The sequence below is a fragment of the Callospermophilus lateralis genome, chromosome 6, assembly GCF_048772815.1.
Source record: "Callospermophilus lateralis isolate mCalLat2 chromosome 6, mCalLat2.hap1, whole genome shotgun sequence".
In the NCBI taxonomy this organism is placed as follows: domain Eukaryota; kingdom Metazoa; phylum Chordata; class Mammalia; order Rodentia; family Sciuridae; genus Callospermophilus; species Callospermophilus lateralis.
The window spans coordinates 149,674,840-149,697,317 of NC_135310.1; the positions used below are offsets into that span (position 1 = coordinate 149,674,840).

Sequence of the window (22,478 nt, forward strand, 5' to 3'; positions counted from 1 at the left end):
TTGCTCCAGAGCCAAGTCCTTCGTACCCTGCTCTTCAGCCTACTGAGCACCTTCTAATCCAGCCTCCTCAGAGCAGCCTGCACTGAGGCGAGGGGAGCACTGTGGCAGCTTTCTCTCCTGAGGTTGCTGGTGACCTTGGACGTGTCTTGCTTCTCTTATCTATGAACTGAAGAGGCTGAGCTTGTAAATTCATTTTAGCTTTGCCATTCTGTTCTGTGAATAATGAACTCTCCTCTTTGAATAAGCCAGACACCATTCAGTCACTGATTTTAGTAGAATGGAGACTTTTTTCCTTGAAAGAGAGGTGGTTTTCAGATGTCTTCCTCTTTGGGGCATCGGTCGGCTTGGAAAAGACAGTCCTCTGGGGTCTGCAGGACCCCGAGCAGAGCTCAGAGGAAGCTGCTCTGCTGTGTGTGGGGCTCGGTTTACTCTGCTCATCTGTGCACTGACGGAGGGTGAGACTGTGTTGTCCGTTTCTGTGTTTCTGGTGCTTAATATTTACCAGTGGAAAATCAGTGGTTGTCTTTTGTGTGTGTTTCCTTCTGGGTCTTGCTGATTTCTGGCTGGGAGGAAATCAGATTCAATAAGCCTCACTATACAACACTGCTGTCCTTCACGTAGACTCTTTCCAGAAGGAAAAGCAGTGGTCACCAGAGGCCTGGAGAGCAGGGGGAGGAGGGGCCGGCCAAGGCTGACCAAGGGCTAGGTAGGAACAGGAGGGGGACTAGGCAGCAGCACTGTGCATTTCAAAGAGCGAGAGGAGGCTGAACGTTTTCTCCAGGAGGAGCTGATACATGTTGGAGGGGGCAGGTGTTCAACCTGATTTCAGCATTGTATGTGTGCACATGCAGAACACCACTCGCGCCCATTGATATGTAAAACGTCGAGTCTATATATCAGTTAAATTCAATTTAAAATTTGAAAAGAAAAAGGTACTATTAACCCTCAAGATGACTACAAGAAAATCGGGGCAGGGGGCTCATATGCATGGAAATGCAGCTTCTTAGCTGGGTGCCTTTTCAAGTTGACATGACTGACTGCTGAGGGGCTCAGGCAGAGGTGGCAAGCCTTCTCTGTCCTGGGCTGGATATTCTAGGTTCTCACCACATGGCCTCTGACTGAGCTCGGCTGTTACCACGCAAATGCAAAACAGAGAGGAATGAGCACTGCTGTGTTCTAATAAAACTTTATTTACAAAGCAAGGCAGTGGACCAGATTGGAAATGAGGGTGAGCGTTTGTCCAGCCCTAGTGTGCCCTCAGGTGTGCCAGAGCCGGCCACAGATGCAGATCTTCCGCTTGCTGTCTGGGTGACCTTCCATCACATGAAGCTTCCGTTTGGGCATCTGTAAAGTGTATGGGGAGTCTAGCAGCATCTAGAGGGTTGGTGGTGGGATTAAGTAAGACTATTATATGAAGCATGTGGCTCTGGCCTACGCACATAGTAAGTGCTCAATAATTAGTAGCTGCTGTTATTTTAAATGTCATATCTCCATGGTCTTTTTCCTTCCCCCTTTTCATGTATTAAGTGAATCCATGTTGAATTCCTTGCTGCGGGTGCTGCAGCGAGCTGCACCTCTTTTCCTGTCTCTTGTTTGGTGGGTTCTAAGGAAAGCGCGGTAGTGCCTCCCAACTGGGATTGTCCCAGTATGAAATTCCTGTGCAGAGAGGGGGGCATTGTCCTCACAGAGGTAACAGGAGGAGGGAAGAAGAAGTTGGAAAAGACGTTTCTCAAATGAAAAGTGGAAAAAAAGAAAAAGATCTAATTACTCAGAAAGCTCGTGGAATTTTAGTTAAATCGGAATTCTGATGGGGCAGATTTGAGCATTAAGTGTGCAGAAAGAGCTTCGTGGTTTTACGTGTGGAATCCATTAATTGCTCGGCCGTGTGCATCAGGGATCCCCTGAAGTGGCTTCGCTGCTTGTAAACGAGCAAGGTTGAAACCAGACCAGGCGTTTGCTCTCCGGAAGCATCTGCTCGTGTCACAGGGACCAAGGTAAAACCTGCGCGCAGAATCGCTGTTGGTGGTGAAGAGCAGCCTCTGCTCTGCAGACTGGGAGTGCGCCCTGCAGACCCCAGGCCCTACCGAGGCTCACTTGGAGCCTACAGGAGAGGTGGACGCGGGACCCACTCCGCTGGGTCCAGCCTCTTTCTGGTACTGTGTTCTAAGGCAGAGATCAGGCTGCCTCCACTTCCCTACTAAAGGAATTTAAATTTATTTATTTATTTATTTTTGGTACCAGGGATTGAACTCAGGGGCACTGAACCACCCAGCCGCACCCCCAGCCCTATTTTGTATTTTATTTAGAGACAGAGTCTCACTGAGTTGCTTAGCACCTCACTTTGACTGAGGCTGGCTTTGAACTCACGATCCTCCTGCCTCAGCCTCCTGAGCTGCTGGGATTATATGTCTACTAAGGGCATTTTGAGACAGGGAATTCAGCACTGTGGGAGACTGTCCTGGGCATGGTAGGACATTAGCAGCATCCTGGCCTGTCCCCGTTGGATGCCAGCAGCCACACCCTACTCCACAGTATGGTATCTCCAGATACTGCCAAATGTCCTTTGGGAGACAAAATTATCCCTAGTGGAAGACCACTGGTGTCAATGGAGGATCGAACGGAGCCAGCAGATATATGTCCCTACATACACAACTGGTGACTTATTCCTGCTGTTATATGCATTAGATTTCTCAGAATACTCTTAATTTCACATATTCTGCCCACTGACCTAAAAGGTATATACCTAAATCCAAGATTTTCATTAAAAAATATAGTCACCGTCCCTAAACAGAGTTTAGGCCTCAAAGTTTGAATACGTTTATTTTACACTGTTCACTTTTAGTCTTTACAAATTTCACTTAGGCGAATAGTTAATGCACTTCGTCCTGGTTAGTGATATTGGGCGTAATTATATCCACTACTGAGTGATGTAAATCCACTACTAGTTTAATTGAAAATGATTCCATTTAAAACTTTCAACAGGACAATGTTAGTTTTTGGTCTGATTTCTTTCCAGATCAGTACTAAGGTTAAAAAGGACCAGTGCATTTTGGGGGGGGTTTCACAAGGCACATGGCTGTTACCTGTTTTACAGCGAGTGCTCGCTGTGTGTAGCTGGGAAGGGAAGGCCTTTTGTTATTCTCCCTGTCTGTCAGAACGTCATCAGGCCAGGTAAATTCTGTCACACTGGCTCTGTCACCTGAATCTGGTTTATTAACTTTAGGGTATATATTATTTATAAAATTAGGTTGATATTATACAGATCTTTTTGAAAAAGCATTAAAAATCACCACTTTCTTTTCCCTCATTTTTTCTTTCTTTCTTTGTTATTATTTTTGAGATGGGGGTCTCACTGTGCTGCCCAGACTGGCCTCAAACTTGCCTGGGATCCTCCTGCCTCAGCCCCCCACCCTTCCCCCCAGGAATTTTAGGTGTGCTCCACTCACCCCGATTCCATTGCTTTTTTTCATCTTATCTTTGCCCAAGGAATAGGCTAGTGGTAAGAAAAATGAAATCAAAGTCCGCCCTTCTGACTCGGCCTTCTACCAAATGGAAAAGGACATGTGGCCCTTTGACTTGGAACAAGATGACCAGTGACGGGGACTATGGAGAAAGGCGAGAACATTTAAATCACGTCTTGACCATATTTGTGGTAGAGCATGGTTTTCCATATCACTACCCTACGTCTTAAGGCACTTACTAGCCCTAATGAAAGACCAGATTTTCAGTATGCAGAAGAACAATTCAGGCATATAATGTTTCAGCTAATTCTGTAGAATACTTAGCTACCTTTGGAGATTTCTTCTGATCATGCAGAGCCTGGGAATCATTTTGCCAAACTTTTCTTAGTAGGTTTTTTTCTTTTTTTGACTTTACCATTATTAAAGAGATATATTCTTACACCAAACATCAGGCCTTGAAAAATAATTGTGGCCTGCAGTATTTTAAATATTGGTTTTCCTAAAACATGGTTATTTTAAGCTCCACCTGTTTTTCTCTCTTGAGTCCATTTGTATGTAATAATTGGCTTTCCTTCCTCTCCCCCATCTGGTTGCGTAGAAGAGGACCTGTGTAAACCAGTGACAAAGCATCTCTGTTGTTTTTGAGCTCTGGGTCCTGTGAGATCGTGGCTCTGCAGTAGAATACATGCCATTGTTACTGTGTTTACAACAGTGTTTTACTAGGTCCTCATTGGTATGCACAGAACACTTCTTGTTCCTTTGCATTTATATGATACTGATTAACCTTGTCGCGAAAGGTTCATTGTTTGAGAGTATGGACGATGTATCAGATTTTTTTGTTGTTAATTGGTTTTTGTTACTATTTTGGAGTTATGGTCAAAATTCCAGTAGAAGTCTCAAGTTTGTTTAACTTGTATTCCTGAATCTCATTAAAAAGGACCTGATTTCTCTTTTCTTCCTCTTGCACTTTAGTTCTGAGGCGTGGATTTGAACTTGTAACTACATATATAAAGAAAAAAATCAGCAGAGAACAGCAGCTTATTATCAAATACATTAGCGATAGTTTAAACTGTGTACAGTAAAATAAGCACAGAATTGATACATAACTCACCCTGGCAAGAGCCTGTGGTTCCATTACTCAGTGTCTCCCCTCCCCCCAGCCAGACTCCCAAAAAACGGGTTGTTCCACAAAATTACCTTCAAACTTTCAAACATCACATTTTTATTATCAATAAAATCCCACTGTTGCTTTTTGGCAGGGTCCTGATTTGGAAAACTAAAATGAGGATCTTCTTCCCTCTGTACCTCTCTCCAGCCCTGACTAAATTAGAGACATAACTGTTTGGTTACTTTTCATTTTCATTGTGCAATAACTGCAAATCCTTGACACAGTCTAGCTGCTATTATCATGAGAGTGCTGCACATAAAAGTATTATTGCCAGTTTTATGGACAGGTTGTCTGGTATGAGCACTCTGTTAAAATGTACCATTATATCATTGATTTCTTTGACAAACAGCCATATGCAGTAGTTATTGGCAATTAGATAAAGAAAAAAGGGATTTTAAGACAACTATATAATGCTGTTTGTTTCTAGCTATTTATTCTAGTCAGCCAGCCTCAGAACCAGAAAGAGAATTGCTGTCCCCGGTATTGACTCAGTCTGTCCAATCTTGAAACTTAATTCATGCAAACGTGACTACTGGCATAGAAATTGTGTCTACCTTTACACTATCCGTCAATTGTTCTGGAAGAGAACCGGGCTGGTCCTCTGAAGATAGAGCGACTTGGCATCTTCCTGTTTCACAGAGGACCTTAAACAAAGGGCTGGTTTATGGTTTTTAATATAATTGTTCATACTCAATGCCAAGCTTTAATAGAGCAAAATGGTCTCAAGAAATAGTTCTAAAATCCATGCATGAGCTTATCTCTAAGACAATTGGAAAATTGTTTTCATCCTATCTCGCCTAAGCCAGTGCTTGATTGTGAGTGTGTGTATGTGTGTACACACACGTGTGTGTATCCCACAGTATTTGCGTACTTTTGAGCAACAGGTACTTATTTTTGTTTAGTCTACAAGACTGGACAGAGCAGATTCTCAGTAAATGTTTATTGAACTGAATTCATAAAAGGTGGTTTGTTGGAGAGACCAGCTTTTGTCACAGTACTTAATATAGGTTTTTTTTTTTCTCCTACCAAAACACTTCCTCTTGTGTCTTGTCTTAGAAGTTCAGGTATTGATCTCTTGGTGAGCTAAATAAAATAAAAAAGAAATAAAAAGGAAAATAACTAAAAAAGAAAAATCCCGCTCTCTGGTTCTGGGGCTGAGGGTCTAGAGACGACTTGTTGGTCAGAGTTAAATGTTCTGAGCATTGTTTCTCCATTCGCAAACAGAGAGTTCTCCCACTGGCTTGTCCTCCTGAGTTGGATCTTCCTCACATCAACTGAATCTTCTAAGTGCATCTAATTTTTATAAATACCAAAGGGCATAATTACATCTGAGTTTGAGTAGTATGGAATGGATTTTTTTTTTCTCTTTTCTGGGTAACAAAAAGCTATGAAATAAGCGAGGTGTAGTGGCCCATGTCTATAATCCCAGCAGCCCTGGAGGCTGAGGCCAGAGATTGCAGGTTCGAGGCCAGCCATGGCAACTTAGCAAGGCTGTTAAGCTACCTAATGAGACCCTATGTCAAAATAAAAAATAATAATAAACAGGGTGGTGGATGTGGCTCAGTGGTTGAGTGCCCTTGGGTTCAATCCCTGGTATCAAAAAAAAAAAAAAAAAAGGCTAGAAAATAGATCAAGAAATCACTTTCCATGGTTCTTGAAGGACAGTTCAACAAGTATCAAATGCTGTTGGAAACCCATGAAAACACTGACTTCATGGAGGCGAATTTCTTTCTGCTTAGTGCACCTCCACCAGAGCCACTAGTGGCCATTTCCACTTAAATAAATGCTTCTGAAGCCTTCAAAGTGTCCGCAGTGGCTGCTTCGTGCACAGAGTGATTGTGAATGTGTCTGAATCCCTTTTTGCCTTTCTGGTCGAGTTAGCTCTAAGATTGAAACCCAAATTATTTTGTTTTCCCAAGGTAAAGATTAATTGTAGCTGTGTCTTGTTAGACCAGCTAATGGGCCCTGTGGTTTTTATTAGTCTATAAATGCTAGGCTTCGTTTTTCATGAGAGCACTATTTTCACATAAATTAAGTCCTAAAGGATAAAGATGAATGTGGCGTCCAATTAAACTGGAATTCATTTTATTATATTCTTTCCTCCAGAATCTTCTCTATGTTTGCCCTTCCCCTGCCCATTTTTAAGACAGGAGTGTAACTCCGTTCAAAATACAAATATTCCAGAGAAGTTCTGGGATTGATCCCTTTTGAACCTGGCAGGCCATTTTTACGTGTTGTTCTAATTTCTAGTTAATGATTCCTATAGATCTCTTTTAAAATTCAAGAAATTCAAGGTAAATATTAGAGTTAGTGGAAAGCCAGGGCAAAATTTCTTATATTAAAAAAAAATATATATATATATGGTGAATTTATTTATTTGTCTTGTGTTATTGGGGATTGAACCCAGGGCCTGTTGGACTCTGTAGTTCGGCCAGGAGCTGGGTTTATAGTATACGACTCGTGCCTTGGAGTGTGAGAGAGAGAACATTCAGGGTCATCAGTAATTCCCTCATGGCCAGCGCACTCGACCATGAGTCCCGCCAGATACCATCTGTAGATCTGTTAGACGTCAACACAAAGCAGTATTCAGGCAGACTGGGCCGTCCTCATCCAAAATCTGAAATGCTCTCAAACCCAAACCTTTCTGAGCACTGACGTGATACCACAAGCAAACACTTCCACACCGTGAAACGCTGTTTTGTGCACTGAAATTATTATTAAAATTGTTGCATAAAATGACCTTCAGGCTAGGTGTTGAAGGAGTGTATGAAACATAAATGAATTCGGGGTTTGGACTCGGGGCCCAACCCCATGATATCTCATGATGTATATACAGATATTTCAAAATCCAAATAAATCCAACATCCAAAGCGTTGAATAAAAGGGATCTTCACCTGCATTGCAATAATGACGATTTACTTTTCTCATATAACGATCCCAGTAGTTAACATTGGTTAGGACCCACCCTTTGCAGGTTGCTACCACTATAGGATTTACCTGTCTCCCTTCAGAGAGAGGGTCTCTGGCTTTCACTCTGGTACAGAGGTGGCTACTGAGGTTCAGCACGTGGCAGCAGATGGCAGAGATGGGACTAAATCCACCCCCTGCTCCCTGAAAAAAAAAATGTCAGAAAAACATCATAGAGAAGCTCAAGTTCGTTATAATTTTATCAGCCAAGTAGAACCACTCTTAGCTGGGTTTCTTCTACATCCTCTGCCTGCCATAGATAGAAAGCCAGAATTATACTATACATAACTTGGCAATTTATTTTTCACTGAGCAATGAACAGGGGCGATTTTTGATGCTAATAGAATAACCCATCATCTTTTTTTTTTTTTTTTGGTGCCAGGAATTGAACTCATGAGCACTTAACCATGGAGCCACACATCCCCAGACCTTTTTAATTTATTTTTTTATTTTGAGACAGGGCCTCACTGAGTTGCTTAGGGCCTCACTAAGTTGCTGAGGCTGGCTGTAAGCCTGAGATCCTCCTGCCTCAGCCTCCCAAGCTGCTGGGATCACAGGTGTGCACCACTGAGCCTGAGCTCCATCATCATTTTTAATGGCCGCGTAGACACACGTGGGTTCCTTAATTTAGTGACTCCCCCGCGATTTGATCACCTGGGTCACTGCTTTCTGTGCTGTTATATACAAATGAAATATATATAGTTTAGGTTGGGAGGTCACCCTTCAATCACAGATCCAGTGACCCCAGTCAGCAATCTCCTTGTGGCGTGGGGGGAGAACTTGTGTGAAAAGCCCAGTGACCAAGTTCAAGCAGACACGTCGACTTGGTCAGTCCAGGAGGTAACGCTTAGAGCCAAGAGGGCTTTTAAAAGCAGTGTGGCAGCTGCTCATGTCCCCTGGGTGTGAGCCGGTTCTCGGGTGCCATTCCTTCCCTGCCGTCTGGAGGTGACACGGCCTTCTATGGTGCCATGGATCCTGCGCTGCGTTCTCTACCAGGGAACATTCTAGGAGATGGGAAGGCTCCGGTGGGGGAAAGCCAGAGCTTGTCCCGTCTTTTGTTAAGAAATACTCATTCGCTTTTCCATTCAAACGGTGTCCCTGGGCGTCCACTACGTGTCATAAATGGCCATCTTCACCCCCCGGAGTGCGCCGTGCCGTAGTAGCATGTCAATTAGGCGGGTTTGGACTGCAGTAGCAGAAGTCCTTATGCACATTGGACCGAATAAGGTCCTTCATCTTCTCACCCAGCAAATCTGCCTGTGCAGCAGGCTCGCCCCATCCCACCTCCCATGATTCTCTGCTCTCTGCACCCCCCACCTTGCTCCAGGCCTCCAGCCCCCGCTGCTGCCAAGACCCCTACGACCCTTCGGTCCCACCTCCCAACACCACAGTGGGCAGGGGCAGAAACAGGGCTGTTTCCCCACATCTCGGAGACGAGGGAAGCCTTTCTTAGGAGCCACCCCTGCAGGCACCCTGAGAGGTCTCCTGCCAGATCTGGGTGGCCCGCTCACCGTTCACCAGTCCCTAGCCAGAGAGCCACCGGCTGCAGCTGGCGCTGGGTCCCCCTCTGGGAAGGACTGGACTCCAGAGCACTGTTTGGGTCCTGTTCAGAAGGATGGTGGAGGGAAAGGGGTGCGGCTTTGTGACACAAATCATTAATTAGCCAGGCAGAGGGGGCGGCAGGTGTCAGGGCCGCCAGGCAGAAGTGGTCTGTTTCTGGTATTTGGAAGAAAAGAAAGCAGAGGAGCAGGAGCCTGTGTGTGGTTGGCGATGGGGCTGATCACGTCCCTGTGAGTTGACGTGAGGCTTCTCCCGTCCTAAGAGCCAGGAGGACCCACGGGGGATTGGGCCAAGAGCAGGGTGCACCTCGATCAGGTGTGTGGGCTGCCCCTGGCTGCTGCGTGGAAGACCTTAAACAACCAGAGCAGAACCCAGAAACTGAGGGTGGAGACAGCTGGTCTCCAGAGGAGGGGAGCAGGAGGGTGGGAATAACTCAGGGGCTCCTTTTGACCCGTCTTGGGGATAAAGCTGGGTGATCTGGTGCAGGGAGGGAGGAGGTGGAGTTGAGGACCATCCTGGTCCTTCTCTCTGAGCAGTTAGATAATGGCTTTGCCATTCCTGGAAAGTGGTTAGGGATAAAAATAATTCACTTTAGGTGAAGTGGAGGTGAGGTGCCTGGGACCTGAGGGAGATGAAGCATGGGGTGATTCTAGTTGTGACGGGGAGGCTGTGCCAAAGCAGGGATTTATGTGAAATCATTCTGTTTTTCACAATAATCCCCCCAGGTGGGTGCTGTTATGTCCCCTGTTTTACACCTATGGATAATTGAGACCCAGAAGATAATTAGCTTGGCCCTGGTACACAGCAGCATTGCGTCAGTTGGGAGAGTCTTCTCGGCTGAAGTGACACCTTTAGAAATGTCCAGATTATCAATGCTGATCAAAGCCAGGGGAGCAAATGGAATTGTCTGGGGAAAGCTGAGCCCTGGGAGATTTCATGATTTAAATCATTTAAATCAATCTGAGAGAGAGAGAGAGAGAGAAAAAAAAAAAAAAAATACTAGTGAGGAGAGAGGGGAGAGAAGAAGAGAAACTTCTGGTAGATGGGGTTCTTTTAAATGAATATTCAAGTGTTAAAAATCGTGAAATTGTTTGGCTCCTTTTGAGACTGAGAAGCAGCTCTGAGAAAGGTTCTGAAGTTCTGCCAGAAGGAGTGTCAGATGTGAACATATATGTCAGCACTTGATGTCTGTTGCTTGCCAACCATAAGGTTTGGATAAACTCAGGCAAATCCCTGCTTTGCATCAGGATTAGGCTCAGAGGCATAAAGCACATAAAATAGAAATAGTGTAAGCAAGATAGGGGTTTATTTCTCTCTCATATAACAGAAGGACAGAGGCAGCAGTTCCAGGATGCTCTGTATGGTGGTCCACACAATTCTTTAAGACCGAGGTGCCACAGGTCCTACTCCATCCTAACTGTGATGACCCTGGTGTCCACAGTGGCTGCCACATGCCAGGCATCCCACTTGTGCTCCGCAAACCCAGAAGTGAAGGGGAAAGCCAAGAAATAGCCCATCTCTCCTTTTTAAGTAGACTTCCTAGGGGTGATTCACAATGCTTCACAGCTCACATCTTATTGACCAAAAGCTTGATAATATGGCCACACCTAGAGACAGAGGAGACTGGGAAGCAGCCCTTGAGCAGGGCAAAAATCAATTGGTGTTCACCGAAGAGGAAGGGAAGAACGGATCGGGCAGGGAACCAGCCATCTCTGCCACTGTCAATTCGCTCTTTCATAAAAGAGGGCTTCAGATATCCGTCCCACCTCTCGTGTTGGATTTTTTTGGAGGGATCCAGGGATATAGGAACTGGGTAAATGCTTGGTAAATGATAAAACAGTATTCAGACGGTTGCTGTGAGATGCTCATTGACTCCCCTCTGGCGCTGAAGGCCCTTAAATGTGTTTCAAATGAGAGAGCCTTGGAAAAAATCCGTACATTTCACTAATTTGTCGGGTCAAAAGCAGGCAATGTGAACTGGCGAGAGAGTGTTTTTCTGCAAGCTTTGCATTTCAATGGGAAAGCCTTCCTCTGCCTTCAGAATCCATTGCAGAAGTGGCTGAGATAGATATTTGATAAGCTCTGCAGGAAGACCTCCCACCCATATGGCCTGCTGTGCTGACCTCTGCACCGTCCAGAGAATGTTTTCTGGTAGATAAACTGGGAAAAGGATGTGGAGACAGCAACTCATGTCATTAGCACACCTGGCAACGCAGCAGGGCTGGGAGACCGAGGTTCCTGTGGAGAATGCATTGAAGGGAATGGTTCTGTCACTCCAAAGCTGGTTGCAGGGATCGCGAAGGCACAGAATGCAAAGATGGCGGGGCATTCAGATACCGAGCTACCAAGGGTGCCCTGATGTCCCCAGGCGTGGGTAAAAATAGAAGTTTCTTTTCCTACTGAAATCAACGTAGGGTATTCAGGAAGTATCTGTGAATATTGATAGGCTTTCTTCAATTTTGAATTTGAATTCAGAAGCAGAGGATGTTTTTGCCTTTTGGTGTCTGTCACCTTTTGTCATGTGTGTTTTATGGGTTGGTATTAGTTTCATATGCCTCTTACAGTAGTGTGTGCTTTAGTGTGGTTGGTACTTTTTAGAATTTTTAAAGAATAGGAACATCTGAAGGCTGAGGCAGGAGGATTGCAAGTTTAAAGCCAGCCTCAGCAACTCAGCAAGGTGCTCAGCAACTTAGTGAGATCCTGTCTTTAAATAAAATTTAAAAAAAAAGGCTGGGGATCTTGCTCAGCGGTTAAGCACCCCAGGGTTTAATCCCTGGTACCAAGAAAAAATAAATAAAGAATAGGACCATCCTCTTTTCTCACCACTTTTGTCCCATAATTTGAGTTTACAATAAGTGCAGGTTTGCTGAGTTGGTGTGTCATAACCTCATGCCCTCAGGGGACTTGATACAAAAAGTGGCCCTCAGTATCCAAGGTGGCTAGGTTCTAGGACACCCGGGGATACCAAGATCCACAGAGACTCAAGTGCCTTCTATAATATGATCTGGATTTGCAGAATCTTCCTCCCTGCTGAAAATCATCTCTACCTAACACAAGGTGAATGCTCTGTAAGTAGCTGCTATATAGGGAATCATGACAATTTAAAAGGCCAGTAGTGTTCGGCACAGGTGCAGTATTTTTTAATAGTTTCAGTCCAAGATGGGTTGAATCTGCAGATGCAGAGGGGCCCCCTGTATTTCCTAAAAGTACCTGAAGAGATAGCTATGAGGGCAGGAGCCAGCCATGACATCTGCTGACTCCTGTTTTTCTTTTCCTTGACGTGATGCCTTATCATGTAAGGTTTAGGGGTTGTGAAAAGGAGGGCTGGGGGCACAGCTTGAGCTAGGGCACTCACCCAGCATGTATAAGGTCTGGTCAACCTCCAGGGTGTGCACCTGTGCATGTGTGCGCACACACACACACACACACACACATGCACACACATACACATACAATGGGGACAATGCCTCGCTCAAAAATAGCTAGTTAAGACGAGTCTCATTGTGTAACCTACAGAAATACTGCAAGGATGCTCTATAAATTAAAATACCTTGTTCAAGTGAAACAGGAACAGATCATTGGCAGCTGGTGAGCCCAGGTTCCAGCCAACAATTGCACTTGAGCGACTTACGGTCCCACTTTTTCCATGCTCTGGAGAGTGGGTCCTAGTGGAGAGTCATGAACTGCAGTTTCTTATACCCTCAGCTGAGACAGAGCAGCCCCCACAGGTCAGATGAGATGGCTGGGGCCCTGGGGGGTCGGGGAAGGGGGTCCAGGGTGCATGCAGGCAGGGCAACAGGCATAAGCAATCAATAACCTAAATTTGGAGTCAGGCCATATTTAAGGAGCACCCCCTAAGTGTCACTCACGCTCGTTTTTGCATGTTAATACAGGGATCATACATTCTGGTTGGGATTACTATCCCCATTTTGCAGTTAAGTAGTTCTGAGAGGTTCATCCATGTTCCTGTGGTCACACAGCTAAGTATTTTGGGGCACTTAGACCTTGATGTTCAGAGTCAAGTTCTGGGTTCTAAAGTCATTAGACCAAGAGAATTTTAAAATAAGCACTAAATTGAAGGGGAATTGAGACCGTTTTTTTTTTTTTTTTCCCAGGCCTCAGACATGCTAGGCAAGAACTCCATCCACCACTAAGCTAACCCCCAACCCTATTCAGAACTTCTTAGGGGGCAAAATTAACCACTGACTTTCCCCGTGGAGACAATTTTAATAAAATTTTAACATCTTTCTTGCAGAATAGTAAAGATCTCTAAAGAGATTAATAAGACAAAAACAATAGGACGTTTGCCTCTGAAGAAAGGGACTAGTGGAACCTAATTTCTGTGCTGAGACAAGATAAATGGAGAATTTTCTTGTGAAAATCTCAACAAAGATTCTAACAGGGGCTCTTCCTCTCTGGCCGATGAGCAGGCCTAGTCGGGCTACTGATGGTGATGACAATATCCACATGTGGGGAAGGAGAAAAGAAAACAAGGGGAGTTCAGCAAGAATCAGCCCCACGCAAAACCTTCTTCCCAGAAGTACGATTTGCATTTCACCCAGCCACCTCACAAATGTCAGATGACACTGAAACATTGGTCTGGGCGCTAACGGGCGCTACCTAAGGGCACTGTAGTGTCATCGGAGGAAGAAAATGAGACCTGAGCTTAAGAGGCGGTGGGCGCAAGAAATGATATTTAAATGGAATATCAGGTGTCATGTGTTCTCTGTCATCCCCCCACAGTGGGCAGTGGAGTGTGGAAGGAGCTCACGGGAGGAAAAATGCCAGGAAGGGTTTGAACCGCGGCAGAATTATCGGAGGGGAAGGCGGTTTGCAAAGAACTGAATCAGAAGGCCTGCTCAGCCCGGGCGAGAGCATTCTGGAACCATCCATGAGACGTGATGTGCGGCCCAGGATCCTGGCCTACTTTAGTTCCCGGGGTGACTTGGCACATTCTGGGGCAGGGCACTTACCCGCTCTGGGTCTCCTTTCCTGCGTCCGTAGAATAGGACAAGAAAAGATGCTGCCTCAGCAACTGGCCCACAGTGTCCCCTGGAGTCCCTGTCTGTGAGGACTTCATGAGACCCCACTGGGAAACACGAGCCACCACATTTGGGATTAAATTTGGGAAGCAAAGGGCTAGACAAGCTTTAAAAGATGCATTGCGGACCTTCTCAGAGCCTTGAAAGGGCTGGATTGTCATGCGGACCTTTGAGAAAACAGCGCATTCGTCATAATTATGGGAGAGGGAATTTGGGGAATGTTATGGGGATGTTTGGAAGATCTAATGAGATTGAGGAAAAAACAAAGCACTGTGTGAGCATTGTGCGTTTTAAGGGAATTCCCAATAATGTGAGGGACTTGGGGCTGACAGACACGACCAAAGCGTGGCTTCATTGTTGACACTAGCACCTTCCCCCTTAGCCAGCCATCCTAAGATAACTCTTACAGAGCCCTTGCTCCATGCCTCCAAAGAGTCCTTTTACCATCTACCTCTTGTGTGAGTGTTCTGTTGCTGTGAGAAAATACCTGAAGAAATCAACTTAAAGGAGAAAATATTTCCTTGGCTCCTGGTTTTAGAGGCTCCAGTCCATGGTTACCCTGCTCTGGGGCTGCTGGGCCTGAGTGAGGCAGGACACCATGGCAGGGAGTGTGTGGTAAAGCAAAGCTGATCCCCTCACAGTGGTCAGAAAGCAAAGAGGGAGAGAGAGAGAGGGGAAGGGGCCAGACTCCCAACACCTCCCTTCAAGGACAGCCCCACCCCATGACCTAACTTCCTCCCAGTAGGCTCCACCTCTTAAAGGTCCCTCCATCTCCCAATAGCCCCATGGGCTGGGGCCCAAGCCTTTGCATATGGCTATTGGGGGATAATTAAGATCCAAACCATAACTTAGCCTATTGATCCTGTAAGTCAGTATTATCCCCATCTCACAGAGAGGAAGTTCTGGATCTTTTCTAAGTTCATGCAGTATATTTGTTTTGATTGCAAGAAGAGAGACCCTAACTCAACCTAACTTAGGTTAAAACAAAACAAAACTTACTGTCTTATATGAGGAAATGGTTTCAGGTATAGCTGGATCCAGAGCAGCAAATGGTGAAGTGAGATTTCAGTCTCACATGAGTGAGTCTCTCCTTTCCTCTCCTTGGCTTAATTTTCAGGCAGGCCTGTCCCTTTGCAGTAGCAGGAAGATGGTCAGCAGAAATATGCTGTAGGACAAGGGTTGGCGACTATGGGGCCTGAGGGCCCACTGCCTGTTTGTAAGTGAAGTTTTGCTGGAACAGTCAGGCCCCGGGTTTAGGTTGGTCTATGGTGCAGTGCCAGAGTCCATCAAGCCACAGAATCTACCATGTGGCTTCATAGAAGGAACGTGCTGACCCCTGCAGGAGGAACCAGGGTTTGCTGAGGTTTGACTGGCATCTGAAAGGTGCTGCTTACTTAACTGCAAGGATATGAGACCCTAGGGTCCGAGGTTTTCAGACGAACAAAGAGTCTGCGTCATTTAGAGATCGTTGCTTTGGATTAACACAAGGCTTTACAAGTTCATTTACGATTCAAATAAACAAGTTCCTTTCCCAGTACAAATATATTCTGTAGATTAAATGAGTAAGAGAATGCTTTATAAGCTTTTGTAGTCATTACGTGTGTGCTCGAAGGTCAGACTCCCGGGCGGTGAAACAGGAATTTTGTATGGAGTATCTCAGAAAGAACTTTGCTAATGACATGCAGTGTCTCAGTAAATACAACACAGAGCCCGTGGAATTGTAAACTTAAATAGGACCTCTTCCCCTGCCCGTCTGGCCTATTAGCAGTGCTTTTTGTTTATTGACTGCTGATGGTCATGGAACCAGAAATGTCCTCCTAGAGATATCCTCATCCTTCCAATGCAGCAGTTAGAAAACAGAGAAGTCAGTTGACATCATAGGATTGCTGCTTCCTCAAAGCTTATGAATTGTCGTCATGACCTGGGGATTCTTTCCATATCGCCTAGGGCTGAATGAAGGCTTCTACGTCTGCAGGCCCTTCTTGGACTAGGCTTGGAGCCTGTCTGATCTGCCATCTCGGCTGAAACCGAGTGCCTGTCAGTATTCCCAGGGAAATCCAGAATGGAGTCCCGTTGCCCGGCCAGGCTGAGAAGGGTGGAGAATGCAAAGCCATAGCTGGCCAAGCACAGGGCACGTGCCCACCTCTAGTGTCAGAACTGAGATCATTTCTTCCTGAATCCCCGGGACTGGGAGGAGAGGAAGGCCGACTCCTGAGGAAACCCAGGAAGCCCTTGTCACCTGCTGGGAGGCTCCAGGAAACTCAGAGCCACCAGCAGCCACAAGATGATAGGTGTGACCCTACCTCAGCTTGCTTTCAAAATTAGCATTTTCTTCATCTGTAATGCAGAGCAAGTTTTTTTTTTTTATTTAGTCTTTTTTAGTTGTTGATGGACGTTTATTGTATTTATATTTATATGCGGTGCTGAGAATGGAACCCAGCATATGGAACTCTGCCACTGAGCCCCAACCCCAGCCCTAGAGCATGTTTCGAGTGAAGCAGATTTGAGCCTATTCGGGTCGCACTTGGCACTCCCTGAGCTCCTGCTTGCAGCTTGTGACACAGGTGCTTAGTAGAAAATGTCCTCCCGGTCCCTGATGTCCTAGCAATCTAGGATGGGCATCTTCCAGGGCATCCACAAATAGGGCGTGCACAACTATTTGGCATTTTAGGGTGAGAAAAGCACCTGTTAGTGGAATGGGCTTATATTGTCATCTCTTTTGTAATCTTTTCAAAAATGGAGGTCATCTCCTCCCTCATCCCTGAAGCCTCCTGTCACTTGGTCAGTAACAGAGTTGAAGAGCCAGACACACAGCAGGGAACGTGTGCTTGAAATGGGACAGGACTTCATTAAAGGCATGCATTTTTTTTCTTCTGAGGAATTGCTTCTTCCTATTCACTAGCTTCTCCTCCATTTCCCCAACTATAAAATGGGCCGTGTACACCAGCTCATAAAAGGAGCATGAGGAGTGCATCATGTGGTTTTTTTTGGGGGGAGGAGCGGGTACCAGGGGACTGAAGTCAGGAGCACTCAACCACTGAGCCACATCCCCAGCCCCATTTTGCATTTTATTTAGAGACAAGGTCTCACTGAGTTGCTTAGGGCCTCACTTTTGCTGAGGCTGGCTTTGAACTTGAGATCCTCCTGCCTCAGCCTCCCAAGCTGCTGGGATTACAGGCCTGCGCCACCGAGCCTGGCTGTGTGATGTGTTTTAAGTGCTCAGGTTGGTGCCTGGCACAGACCTAGGGAGTGAAAAATGGTACCATTACCTTCCTCATTCCCACATCCTTGTCATGGTGTCAGCTTTCCGTCACTGGGACCAATACTTGAAACAAATCCACTTTTCAGGAGGAAGCGTTGACCTGGGCTCACGTTACAGAGCTTTCCGTCCACGGTTTCTTTGCCATTTCTTTGGGCCTAGGGCGGCCCAGTAGGTGGAGGCCCAAGGAGGAGGAAACCTGTTCACCTCCTGGCAGAAAGGAAGCAAAGAGAGCAGGAGAGGAAGCTGGGCCCCGGTATCCCTTTAAGGACACGCCCCCAGTGCCCTGACTTCCTCCAAGGAGGCCCCACCTCTTAAAGGTACCGCCACCTCCCAGCAGCAGGGCAGGCTGGCCATGGAGCTCTTAATCATGTGCCTTTAAGGTCCATTCCAGATCTGAACCATGAGGTCGTCATCAGCGTTTAGTGAGCTTTTCCGTCACTGTGATCGAAAAGCATGACAAGAGCAACACAGAGAAAGAAAAGCTTATTGGGGGTCACGGTTTCAGAGGTTCAGAGCATGGTCAGCTGACTGCAGTGCCCTGGGCTCCAGGTGAGGCAGAGCATCACGGCCGAAGGGCGTGATGGAGGACAGGACAGCCGGGAAGCAGAGAGCCCCTCTCTCTAGGGACAGAGTGTAAACCCCCAGTGCGCTGCTTCCTCAGCCACATCCGCCTGCCTGCAGTGACCACCTTGTTCATCCCTATCAGTGGATTAATCCAGAGAGTGATACAGGGATTCGGAGAGCCAGATGTTCACACAGCAGGGTGGAGCTCTTGAAAACAGATAAATCTTAATTAGGAGCTCGGGGTTTTTCCTGAGAAATCATTTTAAATCTTTGTAACCTAAGCATTTCGCCTGCGAACGCTCTTGAATTGCGTCCCCCACGGAGGACACCTCGCAGCCAACTGTAACAGTCCGCATCCTCAGCCTGGGTGCCCACGGAAGTGCTGTCCTGTTCAGAATGTCCCCGTCTGAAAACCCAGGGCAGATTCAGATTCGGGTCCTCCCAAAGCCCTAGGAGCACTGGGCCCGTGGGGCGAGCTACTGTCACAGCCCCAAGTGCCCTGCTCCTTCTGTCCATGTGGCCGACTCCAGCCAGGAGAGACGCATGGCCACCAAGCCTGCCTTCTTCCCGATGGCTCAGAGACACTGGGGGACAGCCTTCCTGGGCCAGCAGAGAGCCACAGTTGGTGCTTTCCTTGGACCTGAGAGCCGAGCCTGAGAGCCCAGCCACCACACAGTGGCAGAGGTGCCACCTCTTATCACCGAATGCCCCTGGATCCCCCGGGAGCCGTGCCAGGGTGCATGAGGGAGGACAGTCAGGACCAGCAGGCACAGGTTCTTTGGGTCACGGTGATCCAAATCACACCCCTGGTTCCTTCTCTGCACTTCTATGGAGACAGAGAAAGCATCCCGTAACTGCTTTCCCCCTGCAGATAGCGCAAGACCCAGCCAGACTGTAAGGAGCCCACATTGTCTCATTGCTTAAAGAGTGTTCTCTGGGACACTGGAGCTGGGGAGCCCCCAGGAGATGTTGGGCCCAGGCCTCCCGCTGCCCCTCAGCCGTCTGCATCAGCTCAGCCGCCCAGCTGTTTGCCTTTGGACCCAGCATCTTGTCCTGACCGCGGACACTGGAGCGGATTCGTGTCTAAGGGGGCATTTTAGCCAGGCAGCGTCTCCCTTGTCCACTGCATGAGGAGTTCCCCTTTGAGACTGAGAATAGAGGGCCTGAGCAAAGCAGCCTTCATGTGATCTGTGGCAAAAAAGTCTCTCTCGTGATCCTGCCCTAGATGACCTTGATTCTGAGCCAGGTTTGTTCTTCTGGCTTTTCAAGCCGCATTCACAAGTTGGCCTCTTGCGTCACTCCTGGGACTTCCAGTCTCCTCCTCTGATGGCAAAGCATTCCGATGGAGAGCGAAGCCCTGTCCCCAGATGAATCGGTGGGGGACGTAATTCGGGTGATTAAAACATAAATCACTTAAGCCTCATGTAGTCCGGTCTGCTCAGTAATCTACTGCACTTAAGGGCTAAACATCTTGAATTTAATAACACACTTATTAAGGATTCATTTCACCAGAGTTATAATCACGTCTTCGCGGTGCTTTCCTGTTCCTTGCCGCTCTGGTTGTTCAAGGCACTCCTAATTGATCATAATTATTTTAATGTGGCTATTTCAGAATCATTTTTATTCACTTCTTATATACATCCTTGGGAAGCAGCCCTTGGTCCTCTGGGTGCCTTTTTCTCGAGATGAATAGTGATACTGATTTCCACACCTCTCAAGATGTGGGTGACGGGCTTGAGTGAGACGCTGTTCCCGGGCGGCTCTGCCTGGGTCCTGGCTTACACGGTGACAGTGGCCCTCTTACTATTTCCTCCGTCACCTGTTCCTTTATGTTCCAGTTCAGCTTTCCTCCACTGCCACATGATGATATCCCTAAGAAACAAATCTGAGGCGTGCTGATCAGGAACCGAACCGTCTCAAAGAATCGGACCACGCTTGTCAGAACCCACCCTCCCTCTCCGGGTCTCACTCCCTGTTTTCTAAACCCCCTGCCGATCATGCGTCTTCTATCTACTCTGTTCTCAGCATCAGTATTCATTTTCTCCCCACTTCCCCTGCGTGAGCTCCCCGAGTCTGTATCCTTACCTATCCCGTGTGCTGATGCTGCCTGGGTGCCTGTTACAAAGTGAGCGCTCAGAGCCTACCCTGGAACGGACCGCGGTGATTTCCCCCTGCTGATAGGAGGAGGCTCAGGTGCCTGAGCACGGGGTGAGCTGCTTCGACCCTCCACCACCAGCTCTCCTGCTCTCCTGCTCTCCAGGTCTCCCTTTGACCTAATGCAACTGGCTCGCAGGATTCATGGGGTCCCTGAACTCCAAGATGTGCCAGGTTTGTCCAGCAGGGAGGAGACCCCTTGCTCATTCAAACTTAAGCAAATGGGACCACCCCGCCCCCATCTTCTCCAGCACTGAGGCAGAATTGGTTGCTGTCTCCACTTTGCCTTCATTAGGTTGTTATTATCATTATTATTATTTCTTTTCACTGGTCCTTTTTGGTTACATCAAGATTCATTTCGACATGATTATAAAAGCATGGAATATACTTTGTTCTCATTCAGCCTCGGTGTGTCCCCTTTCCCGGCCCTCCTCCCTCCCCCGAGTCCCCTCCCTCTACCCCACTGGCCGTCCCTCTTGGGCTTTGCCTCGCTGTCCCTGTTGAGGCTGATGCGCTGTGGACCCCTGTGTCCCCTTGAGGGCTCTCTGTTCAGTCCTTCTGTTCGTGTCCCCCAGAAGTGCTCACAGCGTCTGGTGCAGAGTCACACAGCCACTCAATCCGTGAAGGAAAGGGGCAGCTGTCAGTGCATCAGACCACGCTCCACCGTCCCCACCGTCCCCGTCTTATGAGGGCTGCCCTTAGGATTCCTCAGCTCACCTGGGGTGGCCAGAGTGCCATGCACGCCCTGGAAATGGTATTTCAAATTTCAGACTCAGGCCTTTCCCCGGGCCACTGACATGTGACCAGAGCCTCCCTCGAGATGCTGGGCAGCTGCAGCGACCCCGGCTCCCCTGGCCCCACGTTCCCCGGGGGGAACCACCCGTGCCCTGCAGGGTGCTGTACTGATGCCCAGGATGCTCAGCAGGCCGGGTGGAGTCCCTGCGGTTTCAGCTCGGGGTGTCTGCATCCACGGTGCGTTTGCCAGGACGTCATCCCGTCCGAGGTCAGGAACGTCGTAGTCAAAGGTTTCAGTGTCATCGTCCTCGCCTCTGCCCAGGTCATCGCCGAGCTCACCCCCAGCCTGTGCCCCCTCCTGTGTTCCTCGTCTCAGGACGAAGGGGGCCCGTGCCACTGATGAGCACCTGGCAACCAGGAGCGATCCGCTTCCTGTCCTGCAGGTCCCTGGGTCCTAAGTCACACGAATGGACTTTGCTTCTGCCCCTCCTCCAAGTCCTTCTACTTCCTTTCAAACCTGCTGTCAAGAGCCTTTGTCAACCTTTCACCAACACAACTGCCACCACACGCTGCCTGGCACGTGGTCACCGTTCCATATAGATTGGTAGGACGAAGGAATCTCCCAGGTTAAAAGCATTTTTGTGTAATAACAGGGGCCACCGATGGAGTTTCACAGACTGCAAATGTTGCAAAAGTCCAGATTTTTCTGAAGGACAGGATCTGAGGCCAAACACGGTGGTTTTTGAATTTGCCACAGCTTTAGATGTAATTTTGCTTTCTGGAAAGTTGAGTTCTTTCCACCCCCTTGATTTTGCCAAGGAAGTTATTTTCTCTGATTATTCTTGCCTTAGAAATTCAAGTCAGGGTATATTTAGCTCACTGGAAGATGCAAATACTCATGAAACATGAGTTTGTTTTATTTTATGTTGCAAGAAGTGTTGGGCCGATAGTGGCCTTCAAGAAAGGGTCCACAGTGTTTCCTTAAGAAATACTGAAAGTCTGAAACATCCTATGTTAGCTTTCTGTTCCTGTAACAAAATACCAGAGATAATCAACTTATCAATAAGAAAGGTTTCTTTTGGCTTGGTGTTTGGGAAGTTTCCGTGACTGATTGGGCCGATTGCTTTGGGTTGGAAGTGAAGCAGCACATTCTGGTGGGGAGTGCGTGGTGGAGTAAACTGTTTGCCTCACAGGAGGGGAGCAAAAGGAACAGAGGAGGAGACTAAGCACACCCCCAGTGACCTAGGACCTTTCATTAGGCCCCACCTCTTAAAGGGTCCACCACCTCCCAGTAGTGCGACCAAGCCTTTCACACGTGGTTGTGGACCAAGCCTTTCACACATGGCTCTTTGGGGGACAATCCAGATCCTGCACTCTGCAAATGCTGTGTCATTGAGAACAGTCTAGATGTTCCCTCCAAATACTCTCAGCTCTCGATTTCTTAGAAGATTTTGAAAGCAAATCTACTGGGGGGAAAAAAAAAAAAAGGCCTAAGAGGAAGTTGTAACATCTGATGGAAGTGTGCATGATTCTAAAGTTGGTCAGTGCCCTTAAGATAGATAGTA

The 22,478-nt window shown here is 47.3% G+C and overlaps 1 protein-coding gene across 4 annotated transcripts in view; it reads left to right on the plus strand.

Annotated features, from left to right (window-relative positions):
• Phactr1 (phosphatase and actin regulator 1) overlaps nt 1–22,478 on the plus strand; it is a 280,450-nt gene that overhangs the window by 65,616 nt on the left and 192,356 nt on the right. The window lies entirely within an intron of this gene.